Here is a 19,571-nt window from a genome sequence, read left to right on the forward strand (position 1 = left end):
GTGTGAGATGCTGGGGTGGGGGGGTGGGGGGGTCTCAGGGAGGATCACATGCAGCCCCCCACCCCCCGCCTCCCTCTGTGTGTTTTCCTCGGCGCGGGCGGCCCCTTTAAGAGACGACGGGTCAGTTTGTGTCTTTGGTTATCTAGCTGTATGAGTTTTAATTTCATAAAGCTAGAGAACCGAAAGTACGAACTGGTGCCGAGCACTTCGGAGCCTGAGGAGGAGGAGGACGGGGGGTCCTCTCCTCTCCTCTCCTCTCCTTTCCTCTGCTGTCGCTCGGCATGGAGGAGGAGATGATGCCGGGGAGGAGCAGCAGGAGCAGGAGGAAGCTGGAAGAACCGGGATGCTGAGGGAGGAGGAGGAGGAGGAGGAGGAGATGGAGCTACCACCAGCTTGATTTTAGCAAATTAATCTCCACTTCTAGTTGCTAGCGCCTCCAGAGGAGCCACCTGCGTGTGTGTGTGTGTGCTTTCTGCATGGCGGTGATGAACAGTGCATCAGTCCACCGTCACTACACATGTTGGAAAACAGAGCTCTAAGCCCACAAAGCACGCTGCAGCTGTGTCAGAACTGTGTGGGTGTTTTAGCAGCAATATCTGGAGGGGTGAGACAGAAATAGTTAAAGCCGCCCTCTGATTGGCCGATCCGGGGCTCACGTGGCAGTGTTGGCAGCAGCAGCATCATCAGTTTGCGTTTAGGTGATCTCTTATGTTTTGTTGTTGGAAATTCCTACAGGCCTTCAGTTTATGCCAGTAATTAGACAGCATAGCTGAATTCCTGTTCAGTCCACTCTGGTAAATGAAATGTGTGAGTTGTTTGAATTTCATGATTATTTTATCTCAAATTCAGTGACTTTAGTTCATTTTTACCAGTCAGAATAGACAGATTTTGTTGTATTATAGCAGTAATATGAGACACTACAACAGCTACTAATTAAATTTTTCCTTTTACTAAATAAAAAGACAAAGCCTCAGAGGACCATCTGTACCCAACCTGAAAGCAACAACACATCAGTCTTTTAGAGACAAAAGGGCCACCATCAGCTATTTTTAAAACTTTATTTCACAACGAATCTGAGTTAGCCGTGGCAGATATGTTCTGATTTTTATTTTGCTCATTATTTTTGCTTCTCAATAAGAACAAAATAGGACATCAGCTCAGAGTTTGATCTATTCTTAGAGCAGAAGTGGTGAGTCTTAGACGACTGAATATCCCTGAAGTCCCAGCATGCTTTATTTAGACCATGACTGACAATATTTGATGTGCGCTGTTAAACAAGAGGGCTGCAGATGGAGGGGTTCGGAGTCGTGTGGGATCAAATCAAATCAAACCAAATCAAACTTTATTTGTATAGCACATCCCATGCAAAGCAATCCAATGTGTTTTCCATCAAGAAGAAAATTATGGTTTTGAAAAAAACATAGAACTACACCAGCACAGAAAATTATTCAGGTTGAGCCAGTGCAAACTGTATAGGATCATGCTGTCCTGTTTTTAGAAGGTTATTTTTACATTTCTTTACATATTACCCCACATTTCTGTACACTGACCTCATAAAATCTTTTTTAATCCATCACCTTGTGGTATAGTTTACCCTTTACAAATACGTGTCTTCCTCATAAAATCTTACCATTAGATCAATTATCAGATTTATAATGAACTTTGCAACGAGGCAAAAAAAATTAGTTTCAGCATGCTGTTTTTGATGCAAAGTTTTTTCACGTAAGCCTTTAATTCTTAGCTAAAACGCCATGTGCTCTTTAAAGTTGCAGACATTTTTATACATATATTGACGTTCTTTTCTTCTGCTTTTGTAGGGAAATGTTAGCCCAGACGTTTGCATTATCATGGAGAGAGGAGAGACGCTGCCTGCAGACAGGATGAGGAGCAGCTGTCAGCCTGCAGGTAAATATTAAAAACAAGATGACCCATGAAGTGCAGGGGCATCTTTTGGCTTTTATTCGTTTGTGTTTAAGTTTTTTGGAAGTACATTGCGAAGATGCTGGATGCTTGCGTTTTGTATGTGTGTGTGTGTGTGTGTGTGTGTAGCATCATTAGTTAGCCACTGAGCTTTGCTGCTGGCTGATTGTTGTCCACATTTTGTAAATCTTTGGGGATGCGTTGAGGTGTAAACGGTCATGCTCTGCTGCCGTCTTGATCATCACAATCAAACCAAAGGAAACATCTACAAGGACATGTACTTTTATTTGCACAAGCATAGATATCAGTTTAAAACCTTTCACATATCCCTCAGAATATGCATATAAACTATAAACTGTAACGGCAGTGGACTGTACCCTGCAGCAAAGAATGTAAACGGACTGATTTCAGTAAACCGAACAGGGCCTCCATATTGAATTCCACCTTTGCATTCTCTTTCGGGGTATTAGCATTTCTCACCTCGTGCATCACCCCTCCTCATCTTCCTCACCCTCAGACACACGCACCTCTCTTTGTCATTCTCACACACTCAGCGTTTTATCCCTTTAAACACCGTGATCCTATTTGTCAGGTAGAGTGTGTGGTGGGTGCCAGAGAGGTGGCCGTGTAATCTTTGCTGCGGTCCTTTATCCCGTTAGGAGTGCGGTCGCTCACCCCGGGTTTGGACCTGTTTGTGTGGAGTGAGTGTTTGGGTGGCTCTCTCGTTTTGTTTAGTTTTTTCTTTTTGTTTTTAACCCTAATGCCTTGACGAGTCACTGCTCCTTATCCAAAGTCTCCTGATTGCCATGTTCAGATTTGCATAAATGTGCAACACTTTCAGTCTAATAAAAATGCCTTGGACCAAATGACAATATATATATTTAAGGCTGCAAATAAAAAAAATACCAAAGAGATATTGTTCTAGTTATACCCCAATTTGGTCACAGAAACATTTAGCATTGTTATTTTCCCTCCAAATCTCCCATGCGCTGCTGTAAATTAGGAATTAAACAAAAAAAAAGGTACATACTGTTAGCAAGGTCACATCTTCATGGTTCCATAACCTCGGAGCTCAATAGAAATCTCGGTTATTCAAATTTACTGTGGAGTTCTTTGAGTCCCCCAGATTTTCCCAAGCTTTACATTAGCATATGCAAGGACCCGCCTGTCCTGCTGTTTTCTAAAGTGGATGTAAATTATAACCAGCATTATACAGGCTGATAGGAGATAAATCTCTGCAGTAATGCATCGTAGCGAGTTGCAACCAGGGAAAGTGGGGGGTGCAGGCTTGAAGCTTTCAAGTGTGTGTGTGTGTGTGTGTGTGTGTGTGTGAGGTACTGTACAATAGCATGTGGCAGATGGGATACAGCCTAGCAAAACGCTTGCTAATAGTCATGCTAAACTCTCCTTTCATTGGTTCTTCAGATTTTCAGTCTCTTTCTCTCTTTTCTTTTTCTTTTTTTCTTTTTTTAGAAATTTTAAGCAAAGCATGCATCAGATTTGAAATTTTAGTACAGTTGCAGCATTGATGAAACAGTTTTAAACTGTGTGCACACATCTTTTTTTTTAAACAAATATTAACACAGGGAGATTAGTAAGTCGAAATTTGCACTTGTGCGGTCCAAAAGGCTGAGGGGCTTCAGGCCTCATGAGCCGAGTAGAGATCTCTTTGGAATCTCTATGCAAACCAAGGCTTGAATAATGAGATGTATTTATGAAGGGCTGGGAAGGGGGTCCCTGCTTTTGAAAGCAAGTATGGTGGAGTCTGAATGGGATAGAAGGGAGGAAGAGGTGGGAGGGAAAGGCTTGGACAAGAGAGAAAAGGGGTGCGTGGAGAGGTGGGGGTACCAGGGGCCCCCAAGCAGCCCAGTCCTCGTCCAGGCAGCTGTGAAAAGGGGTCCCGTCTTTTTCCCACGCCCAGCAAGACGCGAAACACTGCCGCAGCTCGCTAGGGTCAAGTCCCGTCGCTAATAGATACACACACATGCAGGCAGAGACTGTGTGTCAAAGTTTTGCAAATTAACAAGCTGTCTAAGAAGCTCTGTGACGTGAGGGGGGGTCTACTATTCTCCCAGAATGCTTTGCACTCCCATCAGGGGTCAGTGGGCTTCGTGAAACAGTGAGGTCATAACTTCAACTTGAACTTAAAATTCTGCTGGAGACTGAAAAGAGTCTGGATTGTCATTGTCTTCTCCTCCCCTTCTTTAGACATAAAAATTCTCTATTATTGTTACATTTATATTTATGAGGGAGTTTCTAATTTTTGAGGCACAGTACTTTATTTTAAAGCTGAAATCCAAACCACTTGAAGATTTACTTTTATAGTTTTTGGTGTCTTTATTCAATTGGTCTAACATGGCCTTGTGTTTTATTCTGAGATCCTTCAGTTTGTCCCTGACTTCACACTCATTATACACACAGCTTCAGAAGACATTTTATATTAATTTTCTAGAGATGTTTACTATAACTATAGAATTCAAAAGCTTAAATGTGACCTTTTGTCCCTGAATGCATCCTATGTGATGGTGTTGATAGACATATGTGCCAATTATATCTGTTCACACATACTCAAACATACAAAGTAAGGGTGTTGATATATTTGGCATTAATATTTTAGATATAATCACTGCATTTCACTTTCTTTGCTTTTACAAATATGTAGAAAATGTGAGAAACTGAAAGAACATGAAGTGTGTCATCGAGTATTTTCCCTGTTGAATTAGCATCAACAGCAAATTAATTAATTGAGTTTCATTGTGCCTCTGTTGTCCACATTTATCCGTGTACTGAACAGCACGAATCCCTGAAATAACAGGTACAACCGCGGCTGCTGTTTTGCCGCCTTCGATAAAAGGTTGAAGGAGTCCCACCCCGTCCTCCTTTCTATTCCCCTCTAGAAATGGCATGGCACACCAAACAAAATGGTGCAGCGTTCACTTCCCTCCCCGATCACCTCCATCGCTGCATCAGAGACTCACAGAGCGGTGTCACACTAATTCAGTTCCCCCTTCCTGCTCCAGCCCCTTGCTTTATTTCTGCACTAAAAAAAAAAAAAAAACATGCCACCGATCTATGTGAATACATTAGCAAGCTTCCTGTCCTCTCTCTCACTCTCTCGTTGCTCTTGACTCTCCATCTTCTTCCATCTCATTATCATGTTCCCTCCTATTCAGATGAGCTTCAAATAGAGAAGGAGAACCCTTCTAATTAGCTCTGTAAAGATGCTTTGTTGTGGTCAGTGTGGTCACCAGTGTGTGCATTGAGAGAGGATGTGTGACAGCCAGTGTTAGCACTGAGGACGTGTGTATGGGCCCTTAATGAGGTTTGTTAGCTGAGTGTGTGTCCTGCTGTTTGAATGCACCCTCGGCAGCCTTTGAAGGAACAGAGATGAGGAGAGCGTCTTTAAGGATGGCAGGTTGCAGAATGCAGATGATGCATTATGCCCAGCGTGGTTTCCAGTTCAACGGCAAATGAGAGGAGAATAATACTTGCATGTTGTCCGTGAAAACCGAGCGGGAAGTATACGGAGGCCGTTGTGCTCCTCGGGCGTCCACCCTCCGTGGATTTGTTTTGAACAAAGAAATATTTGCTGGGCATTAGCAGCTCTAAGAAACTCACAGTTCATCTCTTGCATAAAAAGCAAAACAAGTGAGAGAGAGAGCGAGAGAGAGAGCTCACTGAAGAAGAGACTCCCTATTAAAAATCATTAATGGATAGTTGTATTGCAGAGTTTTGAGCCAAGAAAAAGAAAACTCACATGTTATTTATTCAGGATGAGGACAGGACAGAGGATGGATAAATTAGCAGGTGATTTATGAGCTCAAAATGCAAAAAAATAAACTGTGTGTTTGTGGTGGAGTAACAGGGACAATTGTAGATGGCTGGGAACATATAAATGTAGACCGAAAGAAGAAAAAAATAGGTTGGGAAATGAGGGATTGTGTAGAGCCAAAGAGCCAACCTGCTGGGCCTGCCTGCTGCCTCAGAGATTGTAAACTGTCACTCAGGATGCAGACAGAGAGGCAGGACAGAAATCATTTGCCCATATTACCCTCTAATACTGAAACTGCCGCTCACACATCCCCTTCCTTCTCTCCTTCGTCTGCAGCTGTTATTTTTTATTTTTTTGCCTTCGCTTTTGCCCGTGTACATGCATGCATATGAACTCACAGCCCCTCCAATAGATTTTCTCCTCTCTTGATGAAATGAGTCAGCTTGCAGCACACTCTCTTCTCTTCCCCCCCCNATTGTTCGATGGTTCGTTGCCTCTCCGTAGGAGGTGCGTAGAGAGTGTTTGGGCTCATTCCCCTGTTTTACCAGTTTACCAGTGTAATCCCTTACACTGGCACAATGAGCTTTCACTCCAGCCACAGGATTCTATTAGGCTCCCAGAGAGACACAGGATCTCCATAAACATTTTCCAACTACTCTTGCTCCCCGTCCTCACCGCCTATACAACCTCATGGCTTCAAACAGCTAAACTGATAGCTTCTTGTATACGTTTTAAACAAAAACCCGCCCTTCGTTTTGCCAGAGGAGATTTACCTGTCTGGAAAAGGAATGTAAAATAAGAGCTTATAGACTTACAATACCGGCAGCTTGTTAACGCTGGCAGCTTCACTTCCAAAATAGAACATCTTTATTTAAAACAAGCAGCTGTGGCTCATGTGGTGCAATGATAAAAGTGTTTTTAACTATGCTTAAGTCTGTGATAAATTAGCTTCCTGCAAACATCAAAATCAGCAAGTCAAACAAAAGTCGGCAAGTTGTTTTCAATCAATACTTTGTTCTGAGCAAGAAAAACTTCCCTATAATTGTGGCCACTTTAAAAGAAGATGCTGCCGTTTTCATTAACTGTTGTCATCATGTCACTTTATTCATCAGCTCACTTTCATTTTCAGAGACAAAAAAAGAGTGACAATTTAAAATAAAATAAAAAGTCCAATTAAATGAGGGATGCTGACATTTTTTATTATGTTCCATAAGCAATTTAAATTTTTGGCTGTGCTTGAATGTGTGCTCTTTTATAAAACAGGCAAAAAAAAACAAACATCCAAATTAACTGGAATTTTTTGGAAAGTTTTTTTTTTAATTGATAATCAAGTTTGTAACAGTGGCTCTGTCTTCAAAAAGAGCACTTATTTAAATGTTGTTAAATTATCAAACAATACCAAATATATATTCCAATTACTGCACTGTTAAATTAGGTTAAAATATAAAAAGCATGAGTCAAGAAATGCACTTGGGTGAAATGCAGACTACGAAACAATCCAGCAAATGTGATTCCTCCTCATGAACAGAACATCTTTGACCTCATTTTTTGCTGTTGATGTCCAGGTGCTGTTCATACTTCTTAGCTTGCACATAAAAAAAACTTCTCCCTAAGATGCAGGAAACAAATCCAGTTTTTATTTTTCCTCATCGAAGAGTGAAATTAACTCATCTTAGCACATTTAATACCACAAAATATCAATTATTTACCAATTCGTTTACATCTATTAGCTCTTTTTGGTGCGCTTGATGATTTTTTATATCACGCTGTGAAGTCATTCTAAGTCTTTTGTGATTTCTGGTTTAATTTGAGGCACAGAATTCGGAATCTCTGCGAACATATAAACAACATATTTATTGCTTTTGTCTCTCAATAACCAGATGGAATAAAATCAACACTTTTAAACGGAAGATAACGATTCAGACTTTTTTGTTTGGAGAGTGGCTGCTAAATAATGCTCAAAGTGTTTCAGTGGCACTCTTTTAGGATCCCTGTTGCTGCTGAATGTGTGATGTGTCTCTGCTTTGTTTCTCAAGTCCAAAGCCACAGTGGGTCGCGGTGCTCCTCGCTCCTCCGGTCCTGCTCTACCCAAACATATCATTCCATCTTCTATTTGTCTTCCTCCTTCCCCCAGCCTTCCCTCCGCTCCCGTCTTAATAATGCCACTCTTTTCTTTCTCTCCGAGTGGAGGGCTGCCCTGAACCAACATTGTCCCTCGCGCTGGCTCTAGTGGGGGGCCTTTTGTGTGTGAAGGAATGGCAAGTTAACACCCATGTCTGAACACCCTCAATGGGAGCATTGTGTCTGAATCTTCCTCAAGCTCACCCAGTCTCACCCCACGTCACCCTCCCTCCCTCCCCTTGTACCAGGACTGCACCGATTGCTTCGCTGTTATATGAGAAAGGCACGAGTATAACAACAAAGTGAAACTCACTAACAGCCTACTGTCTCCCACATCTGGCCTTAGCTGATTTTATCCACTGTTTTCTTTGTCTTGTGCGTTTTTGGGGCAACTCACAGTGAGCTGAATGTGTCTTTGTAGCTGCGATTTGACAGAAATTTGGGGCTGGTGGGTGTACGGCTGCAAAAGGAGGCCCCTGCAATTCATTTTTCTTAGAGAAAAGAACAAAGAAACACACAAAGGACCTTATCGTATTAGCATGATAACAGGATTCTGAATACTTTCAGAATGTTTCAAGATGCTTCAAAACAAAGAAGTCTGTGTAGATGAAATTATTACCATCAATATCGTTAAGAGTACAGGTTAGGCATGAAAATTTAGACGTGAAAATTTTGTATTTATTTGCAACATTTTTAATGTGGACAGAAATGGCTGTTTTTCTGCAGCATGTTGAACATTTTTATTTGTTTTTTTTTTTATTATTATTTGTGTAGCAGTGAGAGCCTCGGGGCAGGTTACAAAGGAGCAAGTTGGTGTTTTCTTCCCACATATTTTTAATCAAAGTGTTAGTGTTTACATTTGCATTTGCATTGAGCAGAGGGATGCTGAATGCTAAAGGTGAGATTTTGAAAAACACTCTATTTTCCCTTTTTTTTACAGATGGAAACGAGGGTGGGTGGAAGGCTGGATAAAGGCTGGTAGATGACTGAACTCAGAGACCTGGTGCAGCTCATCATCATTGCCAGCGGCTCTTGTCTTCTTCCTCCCCTCCCCATGGCTCGTACCTCCATCCAGAAGGTCTAGCAGAGCCAGCGAAGCCCAGCCGGGGAGCTAGTGAGTGGGCTGGGAAAGATGGAGAAGGTCCCTGAAGGCTAGAATCACCTCTGGAGCTACCGACATGCAGGAGAAATCAATATGAAACACAGAGTCATCACAGCTTTGAGTGAGGTTTCCTATTTTTCCTTTTTTTTTTGAGTGTGTGGCCTAAAGGGCCGGCAGACCTCCAAAGGACACTCCCTGCGTGGCTCTTCTCAGCTGCAGCCTCCAGCTCCTTACTGGACCTCGGTCCTGATCTCCACTGGCTGTGTGTGGTTCTGCTGAAGGCTATTTCTCTCCAAATGTTATCCACCATGTCAAAAGACTGCTGAGAGGCATGTTCCTTTCTGTTTTTTCCCTCCCTCATCATGAGATTGACATATCCCACCACCTCCTGCCTCTGGCAATCAGCTTGGAACTTCTGCTTTTGACTCACTCTGCAACTTTTACTCATCTGCTGCTTATTCCCCAACTGGTTTTTACATTTGACAAAAAGACACTGCAATCTTTATTTTATCCTCCGCTGTTGACTGTGACAAGCTGCAGACACATGTCTCTCAAAAGCAGAAATGCAGTGAAACAAAGCTTGATTGTTTTTTTTTTGTTTTGTTTTTTCCACGATGCTTATTAATAAATTTGAGCCAGTGCCTGATAATGGACTGAAAAGCAAAAAAAAAAAAACATCTGAAGATCACAAAGCAGAAAGACCCTGCAGTGGAGACGGTAAAATGGCAAGTATCTCTCTGTAATGCTTCACATTATGAACTATTCTGAATGTCCTCTTAGGGTATGAGTGTGAGTGTGTGTGTGTGTGTGTGTGTGAGAGAGAGAGAGAGAGAGAGAGAGAGAGAGAGAGAGAAGTACAACTGAGTGGTTTAGGAGGACAAGTACAGCCGTGAAAGATGTTTCTAAACTCAAAAAAAGGTTTTCAAGTAGTCAATTCTATTAATTTTAATTATAAAATGTCCCAGAAATGTTATTATGTTGAATCATCAGTTCCTCTGTGTTTGGTGTTATTATCTACATGGTAGAGCTCAGTGTGTGTGTGTGTGTTTGTGTGTGTGTGAACATACTGTACAATCTTGGTCTTGAAAGCGTTCGAGTGCGAGCAGCAGCACAGCTCCCAAACCGTAGTCGTTGTCCCGGTGATGCCGTGTGGTCGTTTCCTTCCAGATGGGCACAGCTTCAGACAAAATGGCCGCCACTCTTTTCCTTCTGCCAAAGATGGCGAGTGCGTCGTCTGCCATCTGTGCAGCCGTTAACTGTCGTCGAATGCAAATCGAGGCTAATTGCATTTGCATAACCTCCAACCATTGTGGTGTTTTTTTGATTATTGATCCTGTGAGGGCGTCATGGCGGCGAGCGAGCAGGAGGGAAGAGACTTTTTTTTTCTTTTTTTAAAACGTGTACTTGATGATGTTTGTTTTTCATTCGCGATGCAAGCGATTCCACCCTGTAAAGTGTGTGATAAGTGTTTAGATCAAGCGTCCAGACGTACTGTGCCATATGGTGCTCGTGTTTTCGTGTGATTCCGTCGTATGCAAATGTGGCACTGTACAAAGGATTAAGCTGAGGCTTTGTTTAATCAGATAGCTCTCTGTCACACATGCACCCTGGGTTGTTGTTGGGGTTTTTTTACACACACACACACAAACATAATGCACAGATTAAGCAAACAGAGAAGCTCGGACACGCTCTAATTAAGAAAAGATCCGTAGGTTCAACAAAAACCAGACGCACAAACCACGATGGTCTCATTTTCATGCACATGGCTGTCTGGTTGCCACTGAATCCAAATCTGGTGGCTGATTTTGCCTAAAAGAAGCTTTTCATTAAATATACAAAAAACAATTACCTGCCTGAAAACCGTTTTTAACTTTGGGGTTTCAGTTTAGCTTTTTTTCTGATAAATTGAGAAGAAACTGAACTTACTGCGTCAATTTTTTAGCTTTTAATTACACCTTTTGTAAAAAAAAATTAAATAAATAAATAAATAAAATAAAACATCTGATTTAATGACTTAACATATTAAGATTCTGAGCTGGTTTTATATGATCGCAGTATTTAATCTGCAACATTTATGCCGTTATCTTTACATTCGACCGAGCAGGCTTCGTTTTTTTTTTTAAATTCATTCGATTAGAGCGGCTGAGCGACAAAGCAGCGCTTCGATTTGCATTTTTGCCCATCAGGGCAGCTGCCGCGCCGTACAGTTAGGTCTGGAGTGGGCAGCAAAATGGCGGTCACGCGAATCATAAGGCTCTGTGTGCTGGTCGTGGGAGCTGAGGAGTCGAGAGAGGAGGGAGATTTTTTTGGGGTGTCTGGTTTTGTGAGAGACAGGGGTTGCAGGGTGCAGACTGTGGGGTGGGGGAAGATGGAGCAGGGGTGTAAGGAGAGGGGTTATTATTTGAGGAAGGGTGGGGGGGGGTGTCTGGTTTTAGGAGGAACCATTAATGAAGAACTGGAGGGAAGAGGAGGGGGTGAGTTTGTCTGCATTTGTGAACATGTGTCCACATTTGCATAGAGCGGCGAAGACATCCATATGCTGCGCAGCAAAGGCAGCAGAGCACACACGCCTCACATCATCTGACTCTGACCGTCACATCAGCAGCAGCAGCAGCAGCAGCAGCAGAAGATGCTCTAATAACAGTCAAACACCCCAACTACACAGGAGCCTCACGCTGGTCGCATCATCACCGTTTCTGTAGGCGACACCAGCCAGTGAGAGTCTGGGAAGCAGCTCTCAGCCAATGGCACACAGTCAAGAATGAGGAAGAGGAAGGAAAGGAGAGGCGAGTCACGAGTTTACCCTTCATGTGCCAGAGAAAGAAGGAACAACAAAACAAAAACTGGATAGAAACAAAGAGAGGAAAGTGAAGCATGGTGGGAGAGGGGGGGACGACACAAGAGAACGTTAGATTGTAATGTAGATTAGTAAATTGCAAAAAAGGAAGAAAACAAAGCAATGTCAGGTTTTCTTTGTTCGCCTCTCAGATGTGCTCATGTGGAATACTTACAGATTATTTAAAGAGAGAGAGAGAAAAAGAAGAAGGAAGGAAACCTACTAAAACGAGGGTCATCGTGAAACCCAAAAAGTCAGACAGGCAGACACAATGCCCATCTCCATAATGAATAACGCCACGTTGTGACGGTGCTGCAGGTCTGAACCCGGAGCGTGGGAATCCTGGGAGCACATATGCAGAACAGTCAGGCTTCGGCTAGACAACCCTGCTAGCATGAATAAATAGTCTCGCAGCAGGTGAAAGAGGACCCTAGAGTTCATGGGTCAAGGCCAGTGAAGAGGTTGTCTGGTTCATGAGTGGGTGTGTGTGTGTGTGTGTGTGTGTGTGTGTGTGTGTGTGTGTTTGGCCGTTGTCTGGGTCTTGTAGAATGCAAATGAAGTAGCCAGGCTGTTTGATAAGCGCTGCTGTCTATTATTAGCTCGGTGTGTTTGTTCAGAGACTTGGGTGCAGATTTGGACAAGAGCTCCTTCATCGTGCTGGGGTGGCAGACAGGCAGACAGACAGGCAGCCTGAAGTCAGACCTCCTCTGCTAAGTCTGATTGTGTCGTCTCGTGGCCTTTTCTCCCCACATCTCTGCTTTCTGTGGCATTTCTTCTCTGAGTGACATGTTGGTCTCAGGCTCTCCAGTGAGATGTCTGCTGTTGTTTCTCTCTGACTGACAGCACATTTGGAGCAATGCTCTGCATTTCCATCGTGGAGAAAGCTGCCAAGAATGCAACCAGTTTAGACAATATAATTTAACTTAAAGTATGCTATTTTTGTTGCAAATGGGGGGACTGAAAAAGACTCTTTCAACAGTGATGAAATTCATATTATGATAAAGTATCTTGGTAACATGGTTGTTATGTTGCGAAGAACAAAACGCTGAAGCGTCTTTTTGCGGCTAATGGTGCAAAAATGTATTATTTGTCATGTTTCTTTCTAAGCCCATATAAAAAGTAATATTGTTTTTTAGCTTTTTCGATAATTCCAACAAAGATCACTTGATATTTCAAATAGAATATATGCATTTTGTCTTCAAGTTAAAACTTTTCAGATTTTTAGTCTGATTGAAATAAATTAACGTCTGATTGAGTACTTTTTATCTGTTAGTGTATCACAATATTTATGTGTCATACACTGTTTCTATTGAATTTTGACTCAACATTCTCTTTCACTGACCTCTGTCAGTGTCTCTTTTGTTTTTCTTGTCATTGAAACTGTAGCTTTATTAATCGGCTGCTCATAAAAGCACAAAATAGACTGAGCGGGTTGTGTGTAGCCAGTTCAAACCGGACCCATTTGTCTTCTGTGTAGTGCCCTGAAAGGATTTTTTGTTGTTAATTCAACTGAGAATGAAAAATGAAAGTGTTTTTGGTTTGTTCACAGTATTTTTTTGACAACTAAATATTAAACAAAATGTCACTGAGCCTTTTGAAGCAGTTTTGTGTCCAGTAAACATATATGGGAAAAGTTCTGAACGTCCTGCTGTAAAGTGATGCGAGCTGAGACGTGAATGTCTCATGGTGCCTCTTTAAGGGAGACCACATTACCTCATCAGGAGCTGTGTGAAGGAAGGAAGCGAGTGAATGGGTGCTAACTCACTCCACTCCTTTATGCTTGTGGCTCCAGGCTTCATTAGGTCGACAGAAAGGGACAGCTCCCTCTCGGCCCTCTCAATAGACCCATAGACCCGTCTCTGGACAGGCTCGGGCTCAGCGGGGAGGCTGTGTGAACGTGTGTGTGTCCAGCCTGCAATATATATGTGTGTGTGTGTGTGTTTTATGAACCACTGATAAGCCATCGGGCCTTATGGTTTCTTGCTCATGCTTAAAGCAGACCCATCTCTCTCAAATTGTCTTTGTCCCTCACTTTCTGTTTCTTCTCACATGCAACCTGCTCCCTCTGTGTTTTTCTCTTTTGGTCATTTTAGTCCTCGTTTCTACATAAATTGCAATCGTGAATTTAGTCGGTCTTGAAGTAATTATTTGGATCTTTTGAAGCGGGGTTCTGTGTAAAAGCTATAAACAAATGATATCTTACCTGTTGTAGATAGCTGTTTGTTTTGCTCTTGCAAATAATTGTAAAATTCTGTGTTAATGATGGCGTCGGGCAAAAACGATGGTGCTGTAAAGGTTTATAAGACAGCGCTGGCATGATCCAAAATTACATTTTTGAGGTTTAAATTGTTTAAAGCCAGCAGCAATCCACTTTAGACTACACGTTAACTCCTCAACCTGGTCAGATTTAAAGTTTATTTCTCCAAACTGAGACCATTCAAAGGTAAGATATTAATCATTCATAATCTTTACACAGAACCTTGCTTTAAAATATATCCTATTTTTTTGTTCAACTGTCTTGTTTCTTATAATATATATTTGTCTAATTTGGATCATTGGATGTTTTTGTCTTGTTGGATGTGCTGTTGCTTTAGGTTTTGATCAACCTTCATGTTCTTTGAGAGGCAATCTGTTGCAGAAGACAAATAATAAAGTTGCATAGTTGAAAACAGTAATCAGAAATACGACAATTCAGGTAGATTTTAAACCTGTGGATCCTTGACAACATGATTCAGTCGCTAACTACAAAAGAAAATCCTCTCAAAAATTTAATTCTTACGCAAAGTTTAGTGACGATCCCTGTGGAGTTGCCCTGCGGCACATATGCAGATTATTTCTTTATTTGTATTCGTCTGTTTCAAACCTGGTGTGCTGCCTGTAAAAGCATTCACATGAATCCAAATTCAGCTGCACAGAGTTGCACCCAAAATAACACTACATTTCTGCTTTTTGCCTGCTCTAATCTCCTAAATGTTTGCTTGACAGCTTGTGTAGGTCCAGGCCTCCACTCTTGGAGGTAATTAAAGCAAAACCTACAAGGCAGTCAAACACAAAAATGTTAGTCTTTAATATGAGCCAGTCGTGTGTGAATTCAAATCATTCATGTCATCTGTAAAATTAGGAAACTTAAATGATTTAGGATTACCACAACTGATCAAATATTCTGCATTTAATCAGTTCTGTCCAGCTTTTTGTCATATCTTGGAGGTTAAAAGAGATACTGTGAGAAAACGTGTCTTGAATCCATAAAAAAAAGAAAAGAAATCAAGCTTTGACTCGAAATAGAAGCCTTGATGGTGACTTTAGAGACAGAGAACGAGGGTACAACACTGTGGCCTGGTTTGTGGTTCCACAGGGACACTTTCACATTTCTTTTGCACAACAAGGTGGGAGGATCTTTTTAATACTCATACTTAATGCAACAAACACACACACACACACACACACACTGAGGCACCTTGCTCCCTCCTCATACGTGAACTAGGACTTGATTCGTGCAGCTTTTGTTGTTGAGGCAGCGGGAAACTTATTGCCCCAGATTTAAAGCAACCCTTCGTCACACACGCAGCAGCTCCATGTTAGCACACTTCAGCTGAAGTTTTGTTTAAAACTCAAACCTAATTTATTTTTCTCTGCATCAGTTTCTGATCAGAACACCCAAAGTCCAGAGCAGGGAGCGTGCGTGAATATACTTGTATTTGGACATAACAGATCCCCTGACCTCTGACCTTGTCCTACTGCGACGCATTCATTCCCATAGGCTGGCTCTACACGCACACGCACACGCACACACACACACACACACAGTGTCTGTATTGGTAGAGCTGTCGCTCGGCCACCCATTCAGGGCTCAGTCACGGCCACTTAGAGCGCAGCAGACTCAGGGATTCAGACTAGCTGTGATCCAATGACATGTATTTATAATGAGGGGGCTGCAGGGACGTCTTTGTTGGACGGACACAATGTCAGTATGAGTGTGTGTGTTGGGGGGAGGTCAGCTTGAATAAGAAGGGAACTTGAGAAAGTCCAGTACCCACCCTCCCTCCCCCTTCCACTCATTCCCCTCCTTTTTTATTAATTTTTTTTTTTTTTTTGCAAAATATTTCACACACACACACACATTTGCACAACGACCAAGAACAGATTTGCTTATTTCTCAGAAAAAGACCTTTTTAGCTTGAAGAGGGAACTAAATCTGCATGTTGGATCCAAAAACATCAGGTTTATAAAATCCCAGGCGCAGGTTGAGTCTCAGATTCTGCTTGTTGAGCTGAAGGTACTGATAAGACGCGTCTGTGGGTGCGTTAAATAATTTAAATATGGTTAAACCTCAGGATTTTAATACTTTAACATTTTCACATAAAGCCAGTTTTAAAAGAAGTGTTTTATTTTTTTCTTTAAATAGTTTCAGTTTGAACAGTGATCATCACCACTGTGAGCTACAGATCTATGTTTTAATAAATATATTGAAACAGTTTTAACAACTTTTAAAGTAATGCTTTCTTCAGGTCACTTTGTACAACTGTTTTGAGTTTGGGGTCTTAGTTTTTTAGCTCTAATGATATTTTTTTTACCCCGGTTGTTAATATTTCATTTAGTTTTTCTCCTATTTTGGTAGACTTCCTGTGTCTCTGTAATTGTTGTGATTGTTTTCACCTGCGTTGCATCAGCCTCAGCGTGTGTTTATGGTCCTCATACGTCACGCTGCATGGAGCTATTTAATTTGAGGGGAGGGTTTGTATTCTTGGAAGATTTCTTTGTTGTTGTTTGGATGCCTGCTTTGTTTGCACGGTGCCCTGTGTTTATGGAACAGTTATTCGAGGATTTTGGGTTCGTTTGTGCTCCTGCATTTCAGCCCTCACCCAACCATCATTTCATAGCAAGACGCCTGTTGTTCTTAATGTTGTTGTTTTTTAACAAGCACTAAAGTGTGTGCAGAGGAAGGAAACAGAAGAAACACGGAGCAGATTTAAACAGTTGCCCTGCTTTGCTTTTTCTTTTCTATGGCAGCTTCTTTTGTTTTTCACCTCTGATCGGGTCTCTTTTTATCTTAGGTCAACTGGAAATGGAAGAGCACACCTACACAAAATATACATCAAAATGAGTGGCTCAGCCGCAAGAAGTCTGCTATTCCTTTAGCTGGCAATTTGAGTCACCATGGCGATATAATTTATCATAAACAACCACAAAAAAAAATACAGGATGGCTTTCAATTGCAATAAAATTATGGGCTTTTTAAACCACTGGGCGGAAATGATCGAAACTCCCACAAAGTGATCTTTGGAGGTTTCTCTGCAGCTGATTAGTTACTCGAGTCAACCAGATTCAAAATGGCCACCACAGCTAACTTCAACAAACACAAAAATTGGCAATAAATCAGTCCTTTTCAGAGATGTCGAGCTAAAATTTGGTGTGGTCGTAGCTGTGGGTGATGCTCGGAACGTAGTCTGACGGCTAACAGATCCTTCAGCTCTTTGACATAAACTGTTAGGGACAGTGTCTGTTAGCAAAATATCTCATGAAGTGCTGGACAGATCTGGATGAAACGTTTCAGAAAATAATCTTTAGATGTCTGCGTGTCTTTGTTTATATCTCATCTGCATTCATTTCCCTGTCACCATTATTAAAAGACAAGATGGCGGCATTAATCCCCTGTCTGCTTGGTTTTAATAAATCTGTGTTCATTTAACAGCCGTGTACTCTGCTCTGTTAGTCAGTGGAAACAGCTCTGGTTGTTGGGCCCTGATAACCAAACAAAGAGTGAAACCCTGACAGTTCAGCTCTGATCCGTTCACTCACCTTCATCCTGCTTGTAATTTACTCTCTGTCATTTTCACTGCCCACAGGTGTGTTCTTGGTGTTGGATCGGCGCTATGAAAAATAAAAATAAAATAAAAAATTTTAAAAAGCCCAGAGCATTCTGAGTGCTAAATAAAGTTTTGCTGAATCATTTAAATGTATGAGGAGTGAGTCCCTGCTTCCTGTTTATATTCATGGTGATTAAAGCCTGCAGCAGTCAGGACCAGCTCCTTTTTCTCTGCTGGTCAGGTTCTTATCTTGTTCAGTCATGACATCGCAAAACCAGACAGCGGAACGTTCTGTGTGTGTGTGTGTGTGTGTGTGTGTGTGTGTGTGTGTGTGTGTGTGTGTGNCAGAGGTGACCGAGTGTAGACACAGACAGATATCAGTCGTCGTGAGGCGGAGTGTTCTTCACAGCCAAAATTTGTGTGTGTGTGTGTGTGTGTTTTTTTTTAAAGTAAAAGAATAAAACGAAACTTGTGTCAGTCCCATGACTGTCTCACAGTGAAAAATAATGATGATTTCACACCGTCTCTGTATCCTGCAGCCCAGTTCTGTCAGTGATTTCCTCTTTCTTCTTCTTGTTTTGCAGATTTGTGGCATGCTGGGAAATTTCTGATCAGCTGTGTTTGACTGGAGGACATGAACAAGTTTACTGAACAAGATTTAACCATTTGAACCAATGCTTATACTCTACGGAGTTTAACATTTAAAATCCCTAACAAAAAAAAACAAAACAAGCCGTATTAGACATATACGGGATGAATACAAATGTATTTGTTTCCTAAGTAATTGTGTTTTGGTTAACAAACATGATCTAATAAAACATATCTTTATAAAAGTGCATCTTTTTTCTGTGTATTTTTTGGATTTTTACTCATTTTTTAAATACATCCATCCAGGATTTACAGCTGTTTGATGTTTTTAATTCAAATTGTTTATGAAATCCAAGGTTAAACCCATTCAGAATTAAAACTGAAGAAAGTTTTACAATTTTGAACCAATAGAAACTCTAATTTGTTTATTTTACTTGTTTACTGCAAACATAAACTCTGTGTAAACTTTATATTTAAAAGAAAGGTGTAGTCCAATAAAAAAGATAAGCTTTTCTTTTAATTGTAGCTTTGATGATTTTGTTTCTTATTGAATTTGTTTAAAAAATAATCCTTTTTTAACTTTATTATGGTGTTTTATTTTTTTCCTCTTCATGTGTGTTAGTAGAGTGGTCTGTAGAAATATATGGTCAATTATTTCAATTTTCTCCCAAAATCTTATTTTCCTACCGCAGTTTTCACACTAAACACACATTACTATAAGGTGTCTATAGGTCAACTCGTAGTTTGTAATTGAAGCACCAAAAATGTTTTTAAATTTGTTTTGCGATAAATAATTTACAGTAATTTAATCTGTTTTTTTTTTGCTGTTTTATATAAAATAATAACAATAAGAATTTTAAACACATTTTTTGTTACTTCTACTTGTAAGATAAACCAGAATTTTATATTTAAAATAAATAAAATAAAAACATAATGACATGAAATAATAATTCTCCTAGTTAATCCTGAGGCCAGAAGAGTCTCACTGAATTTCTGATTGAAAGCCATAAAAAGAGATTCAAGCTTTATTTTATTTGAAAGGTGCAGAATTTTTTGCATTTTTTTATATTGAAAAAACTCCATATTTTTATTTCCAAAGCTCAAAGTTGAGAACTAATTTAGGCCTGAGAAATAAATAAATGAATAAATAAAATCTTTACAGGCCGGGAGTAATGTGTGTAAAACATGTGAATGTGTGTGTGTGTGTGGGGGGGGGGGTATTATTTTATTTTTTATTTTATTTTTTGTATGTTGATCTTTTACTTGAAACAAGAAGCCGTAACAATTAATCTTACATCCTTTTCACTGTAAAATCTGTTTCTGCCTTCAGGATAAAAAGCTTGATCTGAAACAGCTTTGTGATCAAATATAAACAGCCCACTAATAATGATAATAATCAGCGAAGCAGCCCGTATATTTCTCATA

General features: G+C 40.8%; 1 long non-coding RNA gene across 3 annotated transcripts in view; it reads left to right on the forward strand.

Annotated features, from left to right (window-relative positions):
- Nucleotides 1-9,607, forward strand: part of LOC108239523 — a 16,050-nt gene extending 6,443 nt beyond the window's left edge. For all 3 annotated transcript variants that reach the window (XR_003039387.2, XR_001808723.3, XR_003039388.2), the window contains 2 exons: nucleotides 1,818-1,905; nucleotides 8,754-9,607. This is a non-coding gene — a long non-coding RNA (uncharacterized LOC108239523). The remainder of the gene's footprint in view (nucleotides 1-1,817; nucleotides 1,906-8,753) is intronic.
- Nucleotides 9,608-19,571: the final 9,964 nt, after the last annotated feature.

The sequence above is a fragment of the Kryptolebias marmoratus genome, linkage group LG20, assembly GCF_001649575.2.
Source record: "Kryptolebias marmoratus isolate JLee-2015 linkage group LG20, ASM164957v2, whole genome shotgun sequence".
Classification (NCBI taxonomy): domain Eukaryota; kingdom Metazoa; phylum Chordata; class Actinopteri; order Cyprinodontiformes; family Rivulidae; genus Kryptolebias; species Kryptolebias marmoratus.